General features: G+C 39.0%; 1 protein-coding gene across 1 annotated transcript in view; it reads left to right on the forward strand.

Moving 5' to 3' along the window:
• csmd2 (CUB and Sushi multiple domains 2) overlaps positions 1-19,806 on the forward strand; it is a 253,729-nt gene that overhangs the window by 52,056 nt on the left and 181,867 nt on the right.

A 19,806-nucleotide genomic window follows, 5' to 3' on the forward strand; every position in this document is an offset into this window, starting at 1 on the left:
TGTCAATAAGTTGTGACGATAGTTGTCTATGTGGTTGTATCTCTGAGTGTGGCCCTTTTCCTTTCATAGTTTAATGGGAAAATGGCTTCAGTACTACTGATTGAAATATCCCAACAAAAATAGGAAAATAAAGCAAGATGAGTTTAAAGCTGGGGTCGGTAGTCAGATTTAGATACACTTTTTGTTATACTGGTTAAAATGATCTTTTTGTCCCGATGGCAATCAATACATAGTGTTCTTAAAAAAGAGCGAAAAAAGCTGCTATCTACAGCCGGAGTAAACCTGGGAAGACAGAGTCCTGAGGAAATGCTACATTCAAATTCATGCTAGTTTTCTGTGGCTACCAACCTTAGCTTTAATATGACATGCAATGGGAGTGATATTTAGAAAAAAATTAGCATTGTGCTCTGAACTCAATATATTATCAGATGGTTTTATTTAAAACCACTCTTTCTAGCTTTGTTATATTCTCTTCGGTCCCTGGCCTGGACTAGGACCTTAATCATGGTGACATGGAATGCTTTATGACCCATGTTGCGATGATATTAATGATGACACTTGTCAAACCCACGCTGGAGGAAAGGGGAGCAACGAGGAAATACATGAGTGACTAATTAGGCTAATTACCTGGCAGGAGTTTGTCAGTGTTTTTGAGATTTTGTGAATGTCTGAATGTAGAGCAACATCAAGTGACTCGGGAGGCCTGCAACCACATTGCGTGACAAGATAATACCAAAGACAAAAGAGCAAGAGACTGCTTGTTAACTCCAGCAGGAGGCAATCGGGGCGTTGTGCCTTTCATTCTCACCAGTGGAAACAAAACTGTCATACTTCTGACCTTGGCTGATGTGATTGTCTGTTGCTGCAAACATGTTTGCAGAAATGTAAAACAATGGTAACCATATTGATAAAGGCTGTAAATGATTCACTGAATACACTCCTTTATTTGTATTTCACACAGTTAAACACTAGAATCCACACATTAAGCAAGCTCTAGCTCAGTGAATAATATACATAATGTAAATCTTAAATCTCTGGATGACTGTGCTACCAAAGTGGCTTGTTGAGGAGTATCAACCCTGTCTCGCACCAGGGGAAATGAGTGCAAAGCCGTAATTACCTGTCACCCACCTCACATGACACCGGCGAGACCAACTGCACTGACCCATGTCACAGGGGAAAGAGAGAGGCCCTGCTGTGCTGACACGTGGTGCTGCCCTGTGGGTTAGAGTGAATGTTAATTAGAGAGTGAGAAATACGGTGGATATGCAAATCCCAGCGTCAGTTCACTGTTGCTGAATGAATGGAAGACCACCCACAGTTGCCCACGTATGAATCTAGCACGCTACTCCTTATTTCTCAGTGAAGTGAAACCACATCCTTTCTCTGCTTCCTTTCATTCTGTTCTCCTCTTGTTCTTTTCTGCTCTTCCTTTGAACCTTGCTGACAATTTCCTCATGGCACACATGGGTTCTTTGACTTGTCTGTGCCACCGAAATCCCACATGGGCTCCCTGGCACAAAGATCAGAGATAATGAACCTCAACCCTGGCATTATGGGGTAACTGATCATAATTAACAAGGGTTGGATAGTTTGAACTCTCGTGACAAATCGATTAGTTGATTGCTAAGAACGTACTCAAACCCATTTCTTTGTTTTGACTGTATGTCTGCTGAGATTATGAGCCTGCTCCACACATTGATATTCAGATTTCTTCTCTCACATTTTGATCAATGCGATCTATAACTGTTCAATACTGTCAGTTATATACATAATGTCCTGAAGGAAAATTTGATTCAGGAGAAAAAAACGCATTTGGCATTGTTTTTGAAGGAAAACATATTTTAAAAAAAAAATGATTCATCGATTATTGATCGTTAACATTTCAAAAGATCGATCATGGAAAATACTTGAAATTTACTTCCCTAAAAAAAACAAATAAATACACATTTTGTCAAAGTGAATCTGTTCTCCAAGAAAAGTTGTTACATACATTCTGTAATATTTGTTCTGCCTTCTAACATGTATTGAAAACAAAAACGATGAGATGAAGATTTCCCACATTTTCTTCTACATCGTGTCATTACCAGTCCGTATCTGCTCTCTTTTAAATTACTTTTCTACTATTGAACTACTTAGGAAGCTGAATTACACCATATAAGTCACAGTAGCTGACACTGCTTTTGAGGTCAGTTTGACCAGAAGCCATTAACGTAGTTATGTTCTGATTTGATGAGTTCAGTCAGTAATGGTGTGTAATGATCAGGCGCAGAACAAGGGTGAGGGGATGCAGTGACCAAAGATAATCAGAGATCTCACAGTGTAGAATCTCAGAAGCCCCGATATACATTTGATGTGTGCTCATGTCGAAACTGATACTTCTTCAGTAGTTGGTAGATTTCTCTCCGATGGTAGTCAATGAAGCTTGAGCTGTTCCTGTAAGGTTTTCTCTTTTCTTTAACTGTTTTTAATTAAGGCAGTTTATTTTCTTCATTCAAGCCAAAGCCACTTATAAACATGTTTATCGTATATATCTTTGCTCATTACTAGTCTTTTTCCTCTTCTGTGACTGCACAAGTCACTGTGTTCATAGCACTAAAATGTGATGGACAACCACAGGACTACATGCCTAATGGAGCTCTATATAATCTCTTTTTATTGTCTGACAGAAAGCACTTTGTATAACTACAAGCCAATAGCTCAACCTCAGTTTCGGTAGGAACTTTAATGGACCAAGTCATGACATAACCAGGCGAATATTGTGTTTATTTGTGTGTGGCTTTAATTGTCCATTATTTATCACATGATCATGTCTATTGGTGGTACCAGCTACTCACTGTAAGGTTTTTAAGCCGTTCACCACACAAAACAGTGCAAGTGCAAATTTGGAGGGAGCTCTGTTTGCCTTAGGGAAAGTAAACTTGTGTGAAGAGTAGCAAGGGTAAAGAATTAAAGAGAAGTAAAGCTGTGTATAGGTGGGCATGTCTTGGTTAACTTGTGTCTCCATGGAGTATGCTCTGTATCCACTAGAAACTTGCTGCACTTTGTTTTCCTTCTTTCTCAACCAAACACTGAGCGGAATCATCAGTGATTCTGTTTGACATGTTGGAGATGTAGACTATTTATTGGGTTGAATCGAGAAATGACGATAAATAGATATTTTTTGTGTGGCTTATTGTACAGGGGGCCATCCACTCACGGTGGTAAACTGAAATGCTGTTTTAATGGTGTACCATTGCGTTTCAGGTTTATAAATTATATTAAGTCTGGAAATCTGACAGTATCCCTCTAATATTGCTTCTGGACTTATCAGAAACTGAAAAGACAATGGATGTTGAAGAGGTTAATGGTAGGTAGCTCTAGCTCTTTTTATTTTGGGCAGTATCCAGGATGATGTATCTGTCAGGATACGTGGAAGGATGAGGAGACGGTACTTTGATTTAGCTGATGTAATGCCATCAGAATGTATTATCTCTATTTGGAGTCTGAAATAAACACACTGTATACAATATAAGGCACTGGTACAAAGTAAACGGTAAATGCACTGACTGCATGCAGCCAGAGCAGGATCATTAACCCTTTACTCCCCGGTCCGAGCCTTTGATATAATGGAAATTCAAAATGATATTTCATTTGAAAATGAGGAGTTGAGGACTTTTCAGTTATTATAAAAAAGACTGAATTTGATATTGGTGCCTCTTTACGACCTACAAAAACAAATAAGACTATCAACAACAAAAATGACTATCCCTTAATTGTCATTTTTAATACCTGTAACTGCTGAGGGGACAGAAGAGACTATTTACATTTAGGGCAAAGATGTAAGAGGTACCGCTTTGTCTAGAAGGAGCAGCAACATTGTAACAAATAGAAAGTTCCTCAATGGAGCTAAAAATCAACAGATTGATAAAATATTTGGCCCTGATAACTAAGTCACCTGTAGCACTTAAAAAACTTTTAGGAAACACTCCCGTTAGCTCCACATCTGTCCTACCTCTACTATGTCTTGTAGTTGACACTTTTAAATTTTAAATGTTTCTAGAAAGCATGGAAAGGTTATGTTAAGAGTCGATTGGCTATGTCATCAGGAACTTTCGATTTGTCTTGTCTTTTCAGTAACTTGTCACTGCAGAAGCAGAGTAAGCTCTGTGAATATAGAGCTTTGTTTAGTCTTTGGCTGGGCATATTATTTACATATCATTATTGTTGATGATGGTAGTGTAATGATAAAAGAGTTGTACTAAATCACTGTGGGAGAGCACAAAAATACGTCATACATTCGCTTATTGTGTTCAGAGGTTTGCCATGGTAGCTGTCTGCTTAGATGTCACTTGTTATGTTTTTGCCTTTGACTCTCTAGATGTCCTTTCATTCAACAAATAGGACAAACGTCTTCTTTTCTCAACCTGATTGGCTCCCCTCATGATGTATTTTGGCAGTAAAACCACCGCTCTCTACAACCTCTTTTTTATTGGGACTGATCTCACCATCCACCATTTTGGTGCAAGCCCATCTTGTGTATAGTAGATATCTGTTCTGTTTCAGCCCACACTGCAATAAGCCTAAGTGCTGCACAGTCCATCTCCTCAACACACTGCGTAATGGCCGAGACCACTCTGGAATCTCTCCCCTCTCATCACCATGGCAACCACCAGTGACTTTTTTCCCATCTTAGTCTGCTCTTTCTTCTCTCCATCTCTTTGCAAACTCTCTCTTCGTGTTTAATCTGTAGCTATAGAGAAGGAGGCTAACGGGGAAAAGAGAATTAGGAACATTTTCTGAGCTTCTGAAAGTATCTTCTGGGAATAGAAGTGGACTCTTATCTCCTTGTGTCTTGCTGCATTCCTTTTGCTCCATCGCTGCCTGTATTCTCTCCATCTTTCTACTCCTCTTCCTTACTCCAACTCTGTCGTGTCTCTGCTCAGTTTCAAATCTCAACTTCCAATGCCACTGAATTTTGGTGCCTCCTCCCTTATGTTATCTCTCCCTCTCTTCCATTCTCTTGCATATTAAAGTGCTGCGATGATTATTCAGTCATGTGTCGCCAAGTTTCTCTTCCGTCTGTGTCTTAGTTGCATATTCAATGTGCCTCCCAACTGGGTCATCTGAAGAAAAAGCGCAGCCAGCCCTGCCGCACGACTCAAGCAGTCTGCCTCCTCAGCATTAAGTCACTGCAGGTGTCTGAAGTATATAAAAAGACCAGCTCATATAATTGTGTTAAGTAATTAACTTTAAAAGAGAAGAAGAGAGGAGACTTCCCCATTCATTTAAATACACTAAATCCTGTATATCATAGTAAATATAAATAGGTGGTAGTGGATCACACAGATGTAGCTTCAAAGAGGTAACTCACCATAAGCAATCACACTTCTCTAAGAGAGCGTAAGGCAGCAGCAGAGGGAGTCCTCCCAGCAACGCACTCTTCTTCAGCCACCATCAGAGCTGAGCTACAATAGTGTCTCTATCTACTAACCCCCTCCCCTCTCTCCCTCCAAACTATTAGCATAAGAGAGGGAGGATGGGGCCAAGTAGATGAGGGTGATGAGAAAGCAGTGATGCATGAGTGGGTCTATTGCCTAAATGAAAAATTAGGCTCATCTCTTTAAGTCTGGGAGTTGGCCAAATAAAAGTGTGATGACAGAATCCAAAGAAGGGCACAAACCTGAATCACATCATGCAGTCCTAATGTTCCATTTTCCCTCCACAGGAACTAATTCACATTTACTCATGGGTACATTATGGTTTTGTTTGTGTGTTTGTGTCTGTAATTTAAAGGGAGGGGTTGAGGGGGTTTTATAACCTGCTGAGCCCCTCAGAGACACTTTCTCTTAATGTTGCAGCTGCTCACTCTGGTAAAATTGGCTTTGATTAGGAAAGGTGCAAAAAAGTAATTGTATGCCAGAGAGCAATTTACATTGATTGTTTGAATGATCTTGATTACACATTTATCATCAACCAACACACATGTTTTATTCCTGTCTTTTTTTCCAGTGAAATCAAAAGCATTTTTGCAATGTGATGCATTCTGCTTGAACAGTGCTATCCACTTTTTGATCAAATGCTAATGGTAGCCCTCAGCATTAAATTAGCAAAAACAAGGAAAGAACCTGCCTGTAATACACGTTGAAAAATAAACATAAAAGCAGATTAGTCCTTTGTTTCAGATATTTGCGTGTTGGGGAAAAACAAACAAAAAAACAACAACAGCCATATTAGATACAGTTCCATCATTGTATTGGCAGCTTTTATAAAGCTCCCGCACATCAGTCAGAATAAGTTGAAGGTCAGATGGATAATCGAATTAGTAGATTAAACTTTTTAAATTTGGAATAATCATGATGAGCCCTGCTTAACTTAAGAATTGAACCTTTGAGTTGTGTCTGTGCTGGATACTATATCACGGGATCAAGTTTGGTGGAACATTTAATCTTACCTCTATTATATTACACATCATATCCATCACAAAAGTTCTTCATAGAGTTCAGAGGGAAGTTTTTGATTGATGATTTAAAAATGCATCCGTCAATCAACTTTTTTATTAAGTTCAGTAGGCAGGCTACAGTGCATCCAGACAATGTTGCAGATTCTTGGTCCTGACAGTTAGTTAAACTCAACTAAACATTGGGCAAGGGAAACAAATGCCACCATATCTTCAAATATCAACATAGGATTTGATTGCAAACTAACACACTTACCCCCTCAATAATTTACTTCAATGCTCTTTGTTGGACCACTTCTTAGGAATAGCAGCTTCAAGTGAGTTGACAGTGGCTAGTCCCTGGTTTGTTTATTTATGGCACTCTACAGTATAAAGGCTGGGGACTGCATACATCTCCCCCTTTGCAGGACAGTGACAGCTTATTTCATTTTCTTTGCTTAACCATATAAGAGCTTTGATTTTTTTATTTGAGAATTTTGCTTTTTTCTCTAAAATTTTTAATCCAACTCGGTTAACATTGTGCAAGTATTCATTAATTGCTCGTTTGATTAGATAGATTATACAGATATTTTTGGATCTTGTATTTACGTATGTGCTAAAGAAAATAGGGTTACTATCATATAAAAAAATAAGTTCTTGTGGAAATTGTATTCAGTATGTTTTTCTGGGTCTTGATACGGTTTCCTTTATTCAGTGCAGGTATTTTGAATTTTTATAAGAGGGGAAGCACTATATTGTGAATGCATGATGAGGAATTTCACAGTCCACATTGTGGTGCTGTTTAACCCAAGCTGCAACCTCTGGCTACGAGAATTTAAGCCAATTCGGAAGTGTTAAAAACTGCGGTTTCTCGAGTGTCCGCTAGAGGCTGGCTCCGGAAGTACTGAAAACCACATACAAACCATTCAAAAAAGCCGATCTTTACCTAGCACTAGCTAACAGATGGGTGGCGTCATGTATACTATGTCCATTATTTATACGTTCTATGGTTTAACCCTGATCAAACATACCAGGTAAGTTCATCAGATCATTGATACATTGATAAGTATTTTGGCCTTCGTAAATGATTTTGTCAAATCTGAAAAATGTGAATGTGAGAGTCTGGATGGCAGATCATGAATGACGAATGGTCGTCAAGTTCCAAAGTGTCCTTTTTTATGTTATGAAACTATGCAGTTACCATAGCAGTGGTAAAGCATCTGTAATATTAATGGTAAATGTTAACCTTTTATGACTTACATAGCACCTTGCAAGACATTAGTAACAAAAGGACGTGTCTCGATTTGGCTTCAGTCCAATTTGTTTGTGTTCTGTTGCGCATTAAGATGCAGTTGTTGTTTCTTAATGTCTACTCTCCCACAAGATGTGACTTACGGTTCTTGTTTGTATGGAACCATATGGTTTTGAATACTCGCCTGGACTTCCAGCAAACATAACTGAAATGTGTGTTTTTCTGTGTGCACTCTTGTCCTCAGACAATCACTAGGTCTGAAACATGCTGATCCTGTGTTGTGTTGCAGACAAGGCAAAGCCTGGGCTTTTTGATGTCTTGTCATCAACTTTGTTTTTATTAGCTTTAAAATGTATTGTTTTTTCAATCTAACAATAGTCATTTTTCTTTTCTGTATTGTTTTTTTTTGCTGTATGTGGTGATGGTTGTTGAAGATATCAGCTTATGTAAAAGTTTTGAACTTGAAATATAATCGCAGTCGCTGTAAGTGATTGCAAATTGCATATTTCTTTTTTTCAGGAAAGTTGTGCAAATAAATTAATCATTGGTGGATTCAATAGATCCAAACCTTCTTTCTGTTCTGTTATTAATCATATACCTGCCCTCGTAACAAGGGAATGCCTTTTTGATCTTGTCGTCTCTGGTCCTGTCTTGAAGCTACATAAACCAAACACAGCTCCTTGTGACATCTGATTTCTTGATTCATATGTTTACAGTAGTTGTTCACTTTATGCAGTGACATGCTCCAGAGAGAACACCAGACATGACTCTGCAGTGACAGCTGCATTGTAAGCAGAAGAGGCAAGACAATGTGCTTCATTTTGGATTGTGGTTCAAGAGTCTGAACTCAGTCAATGTTGAATGGAAACCCAGCTATTATGGATATAATTATGTGAATGCATTGACTAGTTTTCTCATAAAACGTGGGCAGTCTGGCTCGCCAGGGCTTCTGATCTGGCAGATTGTAGCTGTAATAAGTGTCTGGCATGGGAATGGGCCGGCGGCGTGTCTGACCGTTAAATGCTCCTGACACTTAATTAATGGCTGATTGTTGGTGGCAGGTCTCCGTCAGCCTAATGAAGACTGTTTCAGCGCTCTCTTGCAGACAGTCACACACACTTAGATAAACACACACATTTGCCTGGCATGCACACTGACTTTCCCAAACACACTTAAAATCAATATCCTTATGCAACAGAAGCATTCAGGCAGCTCTAAAGAAATGTTGGTGGATTTTTGTTTTGACCATGTTGCATTAGTATTTTGAGTAGAGTATTTGTCTGTACTGCTGAATCATTTAATGTTTTCTTTTTTCAATAGTTAAGGATAAATGTGGGCAAAACAGCCATTTCAGGCTCTTATTCTGTGTATTGTGTATTTCCCATAGAGACAGTTTAATGTTTTTGCATCATGCATTATATTGTTTTTAACCTTAGATAACTAGCGAGGTTCAGTTAAGATATGATGTAGCTGAAATCCCTTCAGCTGTCTCTTCCTTGCTTCACATTATGTTAATATTTGATACTGAAACCCACATCTGAGCCTTTTTGGGATTATTTTCATATTTTCCTTATTCTTTTTTTCTCTTTTTATAGAACTGACATGAGCTCAGAGAGCTCTTGACAGTTCCCATTGCCCCGCAAGTCATTGCCAGGCGCTTCTGCACTGCTCAGACACATTACATTTTTTTTGGGTCTCTTCTCTTGTCCCTTCTTGCCCTCTATTTGTTTTCTGGGTGAGTGGCCTGCAAGACAGGGTCTAGTCTGTGGTCTGGACAAGTTGTTGTTTTGCTCTCCCGATAAGGGTAGAAAAGAAAAGACACCATAGTTACACAAACACACCAACATGTCAGCACAGAAGACGTTAAAGTGCACCCATTCACTCGAGTGGGTCTCAAACATTGTAAGATGCATCCACTGCGCAGTGGAGCATGTGCAGGAAGGTCATCCTTCCCTGTGAACCTTTGACTGAGTTTGTTTGTAGTACCTCATGAAGCCTACTGTGTGTCCATCAGTAACTCCAGTGTTCAATAAGTGCCTACATGGTCGACTACATGTATGTATGTATGTATGTGTGTATGTATGTATGTATGTATGTATGAATGCATGAATGTATGAATGTATGAATGTATGAATGTATGTATATTTTTGGTGGGGGGTTTGGGTGCATCCTTGTCCAATGATAAAATAATAATAATAATTACTATTATTTATGTACAACATTAATCTTGCATTTGCTTCAGGTTAGAGCTGGGCAATATTACATACAAGATTTTATTACGACAATTTTGTTCATATCAGTAAATGTCGATAATTATCACAATAAAAATCAAATCATTATTTCCTTTAAATTTAAAGGCAGATTTTTGCTTGAGTGAAAGTTGAAGACAGTTTGTTGACTTGCATCTGGATTTAGTTCTCTGATAAGCTTCTTGAATCCCACATTTTTGACACTGCTAAAAGGAAGCAGGTCTTGTATAAGATGATGTTTTTGTGAAGTTTTAATTTGTAGACTTTTTTTTTCCTCAGGTTGAAATAATTGCATAATCAGACCTATTTAGCCACATCCTGAAAGCGTATTCAGTATCCAGTGGTTGGGGGGGGTGTAATTACAGGTTTAAATACATCAAATCTTTAGCCAATATCTATCATATTTATATTGAGAAAATTTTAATCCCGGTAATCATCGTTATCGAATTATCGCCTAGCCCTACTTCAGATTGATGATTTCAAACCTTGAGTCTGATAAACTTTAATGTCACCTCCTGTGAAGGAGAAATGTACTTTCACAATCGTTTGTTCAGCTTTCATATTTATGCTGAATGAGTCTCACTTGTGCAAGCTTGCATTTAAAATAGACTGTGGACATTCCCATTTGTGTTTCCCACTATGTTTAACTGTGAAAATCCTGCAGTTCCTCTGGAATTGTAACCCCATGAATGTGGGTGTTAAAGTGAATGCCTGGGGCAAACTGCATGTGTGTTTGTGTTTATTATGCTTGTGTGAGAGTGGATATGTGTGACTTTATAATGGGCACATGTTGGTGCATCCCTCTGTCCCACAGTGGAAGGCAGTTGTGGTGTGAGCAGTGTGAGAATGGCACAAAGTGACAGACAGTCTGAGGTGATTACTAGGGTAGTAGGCAGGATGTGTCTGTAGAGTTGTGTGTGTGTGAGTTTGTGTGTAAGGGGATGTGATTGTGTATGTTTCTATACAGCACACACATAATACACACAAGGCTGTCAGCTGTGCAGTCAGGAAGAGTGAACATTGAGGTGCATGCCTGTCTTTTTTTGGCATCAGTGAAAGACTCTCTTTGCTGGCTGCTGTTCCCACACCGACAGGGCCTACACTCACTGCATCTCAACAATGAGGGGAAGGAGATTGCGAGAAGGATGAGGGGGAGACACCAGAGAGAAAAAGACATCAACTAGTTGAGAGAGGTTAGCGAAAGAAAGAAGTGAGAGGAAGATTGAAAAGTAGACCCTCCAAAAAGGGAGACAAGTAAAAAAAGGATGAGACAAATAAACCAAAAAATGTGAGAGATGAGAAGTCTACAATGACTCAGCTGTGAGGTAAAGTGTGAGGCTATGGGAGAATCATCTCGCTCCACCCTGTTGGAGATTCATCATCGCAAAAAGCAGGTCAGATGAACACAAGGAACACCACACAGCACATTTGCTGCACTGTTACTCATGCACTGCGCTCACCCTTCTACGCAGCCATGCATTTTTTAGTCCATGAGCTCATCCTCCCCGAGAAGCAGCAGGCATCCAAATTGCTCTCACTTTTTCAGTGACATCACGTGACCTGGTTATGAGGACTTTGACCGCATTAAATGTCAACCAAAACATTTCTCTCCCTTTCCTTGTTTTGGTTGACCCTCTCCAAAAGGTTGTTGGTGTTGTTGTTCCTCCACTGTTAATGCGTGCCACCAGTCTGGCTCACTAATTCTGCCACTTCATGAAAATTTGTAATTAAGTGCCTCTGTTGGCCTCTTGTAAATGTCATCTGCTCAGCCCTCTGGATCGTAGACTTTGATGTGATTAATTCCACTCTGAGATAACCCTCAGCGGCCAACTTGCTATAAGTTTGGGTGATAGCTCACATTGTCAAACTGTGCCCTCTTCAATGAGCTGTACTAGAATCAATCAAACTTTATGAAATAAGCAGAATGGGTTCAGTAACTCCTATGACAAGAAGAACTTTGCTTTATGTGTGTTGGTTTAGCAATACATTTGGGTAGGTTATATCTGGTTTTGGAGTAGTTTCGGCAATAAATATTTCATCTTATGTTTTTGTTTTTGTTTTTCTTAAAGATACAATCATCTTGATAAATTTTCAGTCAATGAAAGTAAGCTTGGATATAAGGATGATCTGATCCTGCTAAATGATATTGTTCAGATACTGACTCAAAAAGCTAGATTCGGTATTGGTGACAAAGGGCCGATCAAGGGGGCTTATCTATTCATCTCAGTTCTATGCTATCCTGTGCTTATGGCAACAATATGTGCAAACTACGTCATAAGGGTGTAAGTAGGTCTGTGCATTTTTAGCCAGATGTCATCTTAAGAATCCTCATACCAAAGAATACAACGAGTTCTACCAAACAGAAACGCCTAAAATGAAGCAGTTTATGCTGTCAGCTGTATTACGTAGGTATGGGCATTATAAGCCAAATAAGCTGTTTGTGCAGCAGTCTAGTTAACCAGCAGCAGGACAAGCTGCTGCTAGTAGTGGACACTGAGCGTCTCTCTCGATTTTTATGTCGGTGTTTCTGTGACACGGCGTGGCGTGTGTGCTTACATGTTACAGCCACACTCAGTCTCTAGAAATATGTGTGTAGTGGTGTGATATTAAGAAACGGAGAAAATCACAGACTGCTGATAGTGTTTTCTTCTTCTTTTGCTATTTAATGCAGTCAGCATTTTTCTTCTCCTGTCACTTAAAGCTAGGGTTGGTAGTCACAGAAAACTAGCATGAATTTGAATTTGAATGTAGCATTTCCTCAGGACTACAAAACACTATCATAGTGAAAGTTAAAAAAAACAAACAAACTTGAAATTTACGCGCAGGAGGCGGGCAGAACGGCAGGATGGGATTTGATTTGTTTCATAATTTGGCTCCTGATGGCAGGGATGGTTGGTGTTTTCATAGGTTTACTCCGGCTGTAGATAGCGGCTTTTTTCACTCTTTTTTAAAGAACACATTATGTATTGATTACCATCGGGACATAAAGATCATTTTAACCAGTATAACAAAAAATGTATATAAATCTGACTACCAACCCCAGCTTTAATACGGTTAGCAAACAGCTTTAAGACGCTCTATAGCGACTGTCTGGCAGGAATACCATATTACAACCAGGAACCGGTGAAAAAGATGAAAAATTTACTGTACTTTTAAACGGGAAAAAATTCACATTAACTCTTTGATGTGTAATATAGGGATGGGTACGATTACTCAAGTACTCGCCGTTGACCCCATTATTCGAATAGCATTTTGTTACTCGCACACCTGGCAAGATAATCACAGCGTACATGTGTGACCATGTGCTTTTTGTTTTCGCCTAAATAAATATACTAGGTAGGAAAATAATTAATGGGATATAAACGTTTGACTTCTCCGGCCATGGCTTCAGCTTTAGAACACACCGAGCCAGATTTCAGCAAAATTACGGCAGCTATTTTTGTTTGTGGTTAAAAAAAATAAATAATTGCGAGTACTCGAGTAATCGTTCATTAGGAAATTCGAGTAATTGAGTACAAGGATTACAGTAAATTCATATCCCTAGTTTAATAAGTAAATGGATATTTGAATACTGAAAAATCATTGCCCATTCCTAGTATTGGATTGCACAAGTATCAGTAATGGGTGATACCAAAGCCCAGCGGTAGGTTTCCATACCGGCACTTAAAAAGTTGGAACAGTTCATCCCTTTTTGGATAAAATGTAATGCGATGTCATTTAATTTGTTAGCAAGTCAAATCAAATATAGCTTTTGATTTTTTTCAGCAAACAGTTGTCAAAGTCAGATATTCTCAGTTTGTGCTTGTGTTGAACTTGTTCTAAAAGTAGGTGCCACTTATACTAAATTGGAGTCTTTGTTGTTAGATAATAGATGTGCCTTGATTTGTGGACCTTTACTGTATAACCTTGCCTTTATATACAATGCATCTGGCGCTTATACATAATTGTAATTGCAGCTTTAATGTCACTGCTTTCTCCATGTCAAATAAACTTAATTTAGCTCCCCTTTTCATACTTACATTTTCCAGTTTTATCTACTGATCCATCGGTATTGCCCTTTCTAACAGTCATTTGTATCCTCTCTCCATGCCTCTATCTCTCATCAGGATTAGCCGTCTTTGCTTGGTAGCGTGCTAGCTTTTTTTCTCCCTGGCTCCCGTGTTTGTAGCTCACTACAATTCATGTTTTGTGTGGATTAGTTCCCGTATTGTCCTTGGATTAGGGCGTCATTGTTTCTGGGCCCAGATGAGATGAAACGTGCTTCAGAATATGCATATGAGTACTTGTACAGTATGTTCAAAAGTGGATCTGCCTTTGAGACTGAGGTGATAAATCTCCTTTTATTCATGGAGCTTTTTTCCTAAACAACAAGCAGCACAAAGTAAAAAAACAACAACAGTGTAGTTCCAGACAAGAAAGCTCTGTGACTTCTGTGCTCTTTTCTTGTTTATCTAATTGGCATTTGTCTTCTACGCTGCCAAGTGCCAATGCCTGGAGTAGGTGTTAGGTGTAAGCAGTATGGCAGAAAAACCTTGCATCTTGGAGCAAATAAGTGTCCACTAATGCTTGGGTAATTGAAGTCCAAACTGGCAGGGAAAGGGACCCCCTGAGATTGTGAAGAGAGAAGAGGTGCTGAGATTGTTGTTTTCATGACGCATTCAGTCACTCATCACATACAGAGAGAGCAAGGGAGGAGAGAGTGAAAAACGTTAAGAGGCATATGCATTGATTGCATAGCAGGGATTCTGCGTTCTGCTCTGTGTGACAGAGATACTCAGCAGGTGGGGGGCAGGGGAGGTCTGCAGATTTGCTATGACTTCTCAGATGCACAAGCAATTCTAGGCAGTACCAGATTGCACCACTCCTCTATTGTTTATGACAGCTCAGTATTTAGTGGCTTATTTACTCTCTCGCAGGTAAATTGGTATGACAGTGTATTGATCCAGAAAATGTTGGGCTGTTAGATTTAAAAAGTTATCTGCAGAGACACTATATAATCATCCTATCTGTTGTGACCGATATTTTGTGCAGTCTTTTGGTTCTCCTCTGTTGCTTCTTTCCAATTAGTTTGATTGGAGTTAAACTTTTAATAGCATAAACTCTCTGTACTGCAGAATCCAGTATAGGAGACTTCAATAAACCCACATTTATTATTAATCGGCTGTGTAATCTAATACATCATAAAGATCGCCCTGCGTGCACATTACCATCAATGATGAAATACCCAGCGATGGTTATGAACAGTAACCAGTGCATTCTCTCTCATTGCTTTAATTGATATCAACCAAGCAGCTCATGCTTGGCCACTGTGTTTAATCATTTCTCCGTTTACTAGGCTGCTGGAATATACAGCAATTCATCAGACTGGACATATTGATCAACCTCTGCCAATTCCCCCACTCATCCCTTTCAGACCTTATTCACTGTGGAGTATTCACTTGTTAGCCACCTTGGTGTCATAGGTCAAATTTAAGGTCTGGTATATTTGTTCTTGGTAGAACATTTCAACAAAGCTGCTATTAGTAGTAGTATTTTTTTTAAAGATATGAGTGTGCAAATTTTATTGAAGTAGCAGATTTAATTGACCTTCGGTGACTGTTAACGCTCATGATTACTGACTAAATAGAAGACTGCTGATTGTTCTGTATTGGACTGTGAATAATTCTGTCTGCTCAGAGATAAATCACCGAGGAATCATTTCCAGTCGCACATGCAGACACATAAGCACCAATAGAAATGTGTCCATGCAGACATATTAAAAAAAACATGCACTGAATAATAATATCATTTCCAAAACACATTCTCAAAGGCTGTCTGTTTTACTTCTTTGTCACTTGAAGAGAATCATTTAAGGTTTTGACTTCAATAGAGGACCTCAGACCATAAAGGGTTGATTCACTGCCAGGAAAGGAGACAACAAAGAGGTGTTAAAGGGAAATAAAGTCTTCTCCACAACAAGCTCAGAAATCAACAAACACTGTCACAGGTCACACAGAAACGGAGCTTTTAGCTGATTTTTAGTTTACCCTTGTGTTGATCTCTGAGAGTGTCTCAATGTCTGCCACTGTGTGCCTGACTCAAGCTCTCGATGCTAACATGCCGCCAGTGAAGCGTTAAGTGAAGGCACACCTGTTTGTTTTGTGTTTGTCTCTCACCCATCATTTGGCATCACCACGTGCTCTATTTGAGGCTGTAATTCACAGTTGCAAATCAGAGTAATGAGGCAAAAATTGGGAACAAGCAGAGGTGCTGTGTCAAAGGGAGGATTTTTCGGAGCAAGCGACCCTCCTAAGAGTGGGTGGGAGGTAAAATTGGCATCTTTTGTGTGAGTTCACAGAGGAATTCTGCTTCATTTCCTCTATCCTCAGTATGACTGGGTGTGTAGCTCTTGAACAATGTGTTTTGAGTGACAATGACGTGATGCCATGGTTTATTAATGGGCTTTACTTGGATCACCTCCAAATTCGACTTGATTTAGCCCCAACACTGAGCTCTGTGCTTCCTTTGCACAATACCAGAGAGTGTAACATGTATGCATTTTAATCTCTGTTCATGTTATCATCACATATTTATTAGACTGAATGATGTATTTGATCATAATCCTTTCTTCTAGACTGGACATTGGTGTCTGTTACAAATAACTGTCTGCCTTTGTGATCCTTCAGTTAAAAGGAAACAAACATTTACTAAAGAATAGAAAATCCCCAAGAAGCTATACTCATTCTGTAGATCTTAAATCAAATAACAGGCTCACTCAGGGAATACATGAAAGAGGGAAGATGTGCAGCCAGGGAGCATATTCCACATCAAGTGCCGTTATAGATGTTGATAGCCTCATTAAAAATCGAAGAGTTAATGCAAATATTATCTTTTTTTAAAAGTACAATTTTTCATTGTTTACACCGGTGCCTGGTTTTAATACGGTATTCCCGCCCAACGGTGGCTAAAGAGCACCTTAACTCTGTTTGCTAACTGCAGTTAGTAACAAGAAGAAGAAGTATGCTAACTGCATTAAATAGCAAAAGAAGAAGAAAACATTAGCGACAGTCACTGGAAATATGTGTGTAGTGGTATGAGATTCAGAAACGGAGACAATAGCAGACACTGAGCACGGCTGTAAAATGAACACACACACCACGCTGCTGACATAAAGGTTGAGACAGTGCCCGCTAATAGCAGTACCTGGTCCCGGTGCTGGTTAACCCGATTGCCACACAAATGGACAGTTGACAGGACAGGTGTGTCGTGGAGTATTTACTTTTACTGTCTGCACCTGCAGCACAACAAATGTTGTGTTAGTTGTGTCAATTTGACGGTTCAAAGCTGCTGTCAGAGAGCTTGATTACGAATAATTGCTGAATAAATGCCAGTGATTATCTAAATGCCCTCCCCTACTCAAAAAGTAATGCTCTATTTTTTCTTGATCTAAAACTTCTGAGGAAGGTACAGTGCAATGGTTGCAGCCATAATCACAGACTAACTGTAATCATATCAGTCTGCTGAAAGAAGTCTGGTTAATTTGTCATTGGTTTGTTTACTGTGGGAAAAAAAGAAAAGAGAAGAAAACAGGAGAGAAAAGACAGCAGAGTTTAAAGACAAACTGTAGGCTATGATGGAGGAATATTAAGGGGACACAGTCTTAGAATATAACTGTGTTTAAGAATTAATGGAAAAGAAAATGTCAGATTATGACAGTGATGAGTCAGAAAAACTCAATCGGGTGCAGCGCTGAGTCATGTGGACCCATTCACCTTATTTTACTTAACCATAAGTGGAAATGTTTACTTTAATGTGAGTAATAACAGCTTGCTTGGCTCCTTTTGAGGAGGCTATGGAGGTTATAGGAACTCTTTCAGAGTGAGAGATTAAGTTTTGCTCGCCCCTCCGATTTGCCTAAACAACCTGCTGCTCACTATACATTACAGCTTTAATAACTCATCCCATAGCTACAGATCACTAATGGTCCAAACATTTTGAAGTATCACACACCTAAATGTGGTTGACTTAATGGTGATTATAGGACTGTTTTGAGAAGCTGCATTTGATATGAAACCAATGATCTTAAAATAACTACATACAGACGTCTATTCAAATATGAAATCCTTAGAATGTCAGGTAATATCAATAAATAGTTTCTAAAAAGTCTATTACAGCTCATTTCTCTTTGTTAATTCAGTCCAACTGTCAAGTTATTTTCTCATTTGCTAGCTAAGGTGACTGAAGCTCCCACCCTATTAAAAATAAACTGTAATACATTGCCAGCTGTCATACAGACAGATCAGGCACTGGGTCTAGAAAATTGTGAGCATAAGAAGTTAGGGTGACAGGATGATTTAAGTGGTGAAGCAGAGCATACAGACTAAAGGCAGTGCTGGGAGTTAGAGTTGGGCCAAAACAGAACTGCATGGAGTTAAAAGACTTTACTGGTGCATGGGATACTCAGTGCACAAGACTGAAACACTCGACCCACGTCACTGAAGACCTCCATCAGAATGTGAGCCATGTACTATTCTTTTTCATGATATGTAAGATCAAATATTTGATTCAACATCCAGATTATTCATCAAGTAAATAGGTGCCAGTTGTAATCAGACCTTTTGAACAGGTTTCTCAGCCAGTCATAGCAAATAAGTGCAAGTACTTAGAAGAAGTTTAAAGTCAAACTGAAATCACAGCCAAGCAAACAATGTTTTACTCCTGAATTTAAGGTACAGGGGAAAGACAAGTCTTGAATATCATAAATGCTCGTTGTCAGCTCAATCGGCTGGAGGGGCATATTTTCTTGTGTTTGACAGAGGCTGGCAGCTGTATGGACATGCATGTTGCACCACAGGGAATAAAAAAGCATGTTTGAGTTACAGTACAGCTTTCATATCTCATAGGCAACCAGGCAATTTTCAGTTATGCTGAAGTGTAGGAAGCATGTCAATATCAAGCTGGACGGGAAAGGTATCATTATGATTGTTTACAACTGTGCCGTTAACTAGCCAATTCCCCCCCCCCCGTACAGTGAACTGATGGAGAAATTACCTAGTGTCTGCTCTGCCATGATAAACAGCTGTAATAACGTGATTTTAATGGTTGTATCAAAAGAGGGTCCAGATAGAACAAGGGAGCAGTATTAATTCAGTTTAATTTGGAAATGCTGGATGAGGGCATTATTAAACATGGAAATAGACAATTCAAGCGTCTTTCATGAGGTGTCTGTTTATTTCACAAGAAGAAAAGAGTGTTTAAGGCTTTTAATATTAGCTGGACTTTCAATTAAGGCAATTAAATCACATTTATTTTTATCTGCCCTGTTTTTTTTCTCAAAAAACAAGTACAAAACAATGTGAAATGAATATTCATAGTATATCATATTGATCACTTTTAGCTAGCAAGTGGTAATCCAAAGGTGTCCGTTATCTTCTCAAGTTGCTCCCACTTAGGGTTGGATATTGTTTTAGTTTCATTTATTCTGCTTCCTCTTCCACTTCCACTACTCAATTTGGGTTCTGACCGGTTCTTAATTCTGATTCCAATATTTTTAGAAAGTAAAAAAAAACCCAAATATGTCAATATTTGAGAAACAATTTGTGTCTTAGCTACTACAAAGGTTCTCCTGGCCTTTGGCTCAAGCAGACGGCGGAAAGACAGTGACAGATTAGGACAAAAGCCAAGGTTAAATAATGGTATTGATTTATCATTCCAATGTACCTTTGCTTCATCAAGCCATCGTTTCTCCATTCTCTGCACAAGTCAGGTCACTAAACTGACAGAAACTGAAGAGAATTAAAGAAGACATTTGTAATTGGATGTCAGTATGAATTGGCATTTGTCCTCTAAACACAACAAGGTGAGACGTCTTAGAAAGTATATTTACTCTTCCTTTGCATATGTGATGA

Source organism: Notolabrus celidotus, chromosome 16, assembly GCF_009762535.1.
Source record: "Notolabrus celidotus isolate fNotCel1 chromosome 16, fNotCel1.pri, whole genome shotgun sequence".
Classification (NCBI taxonomy): Eukaryota; Metazoa; Chordata; class Actinopteri; order Labriformes; family Labridae; genus Notolabrus; species Notolabrus celidotus.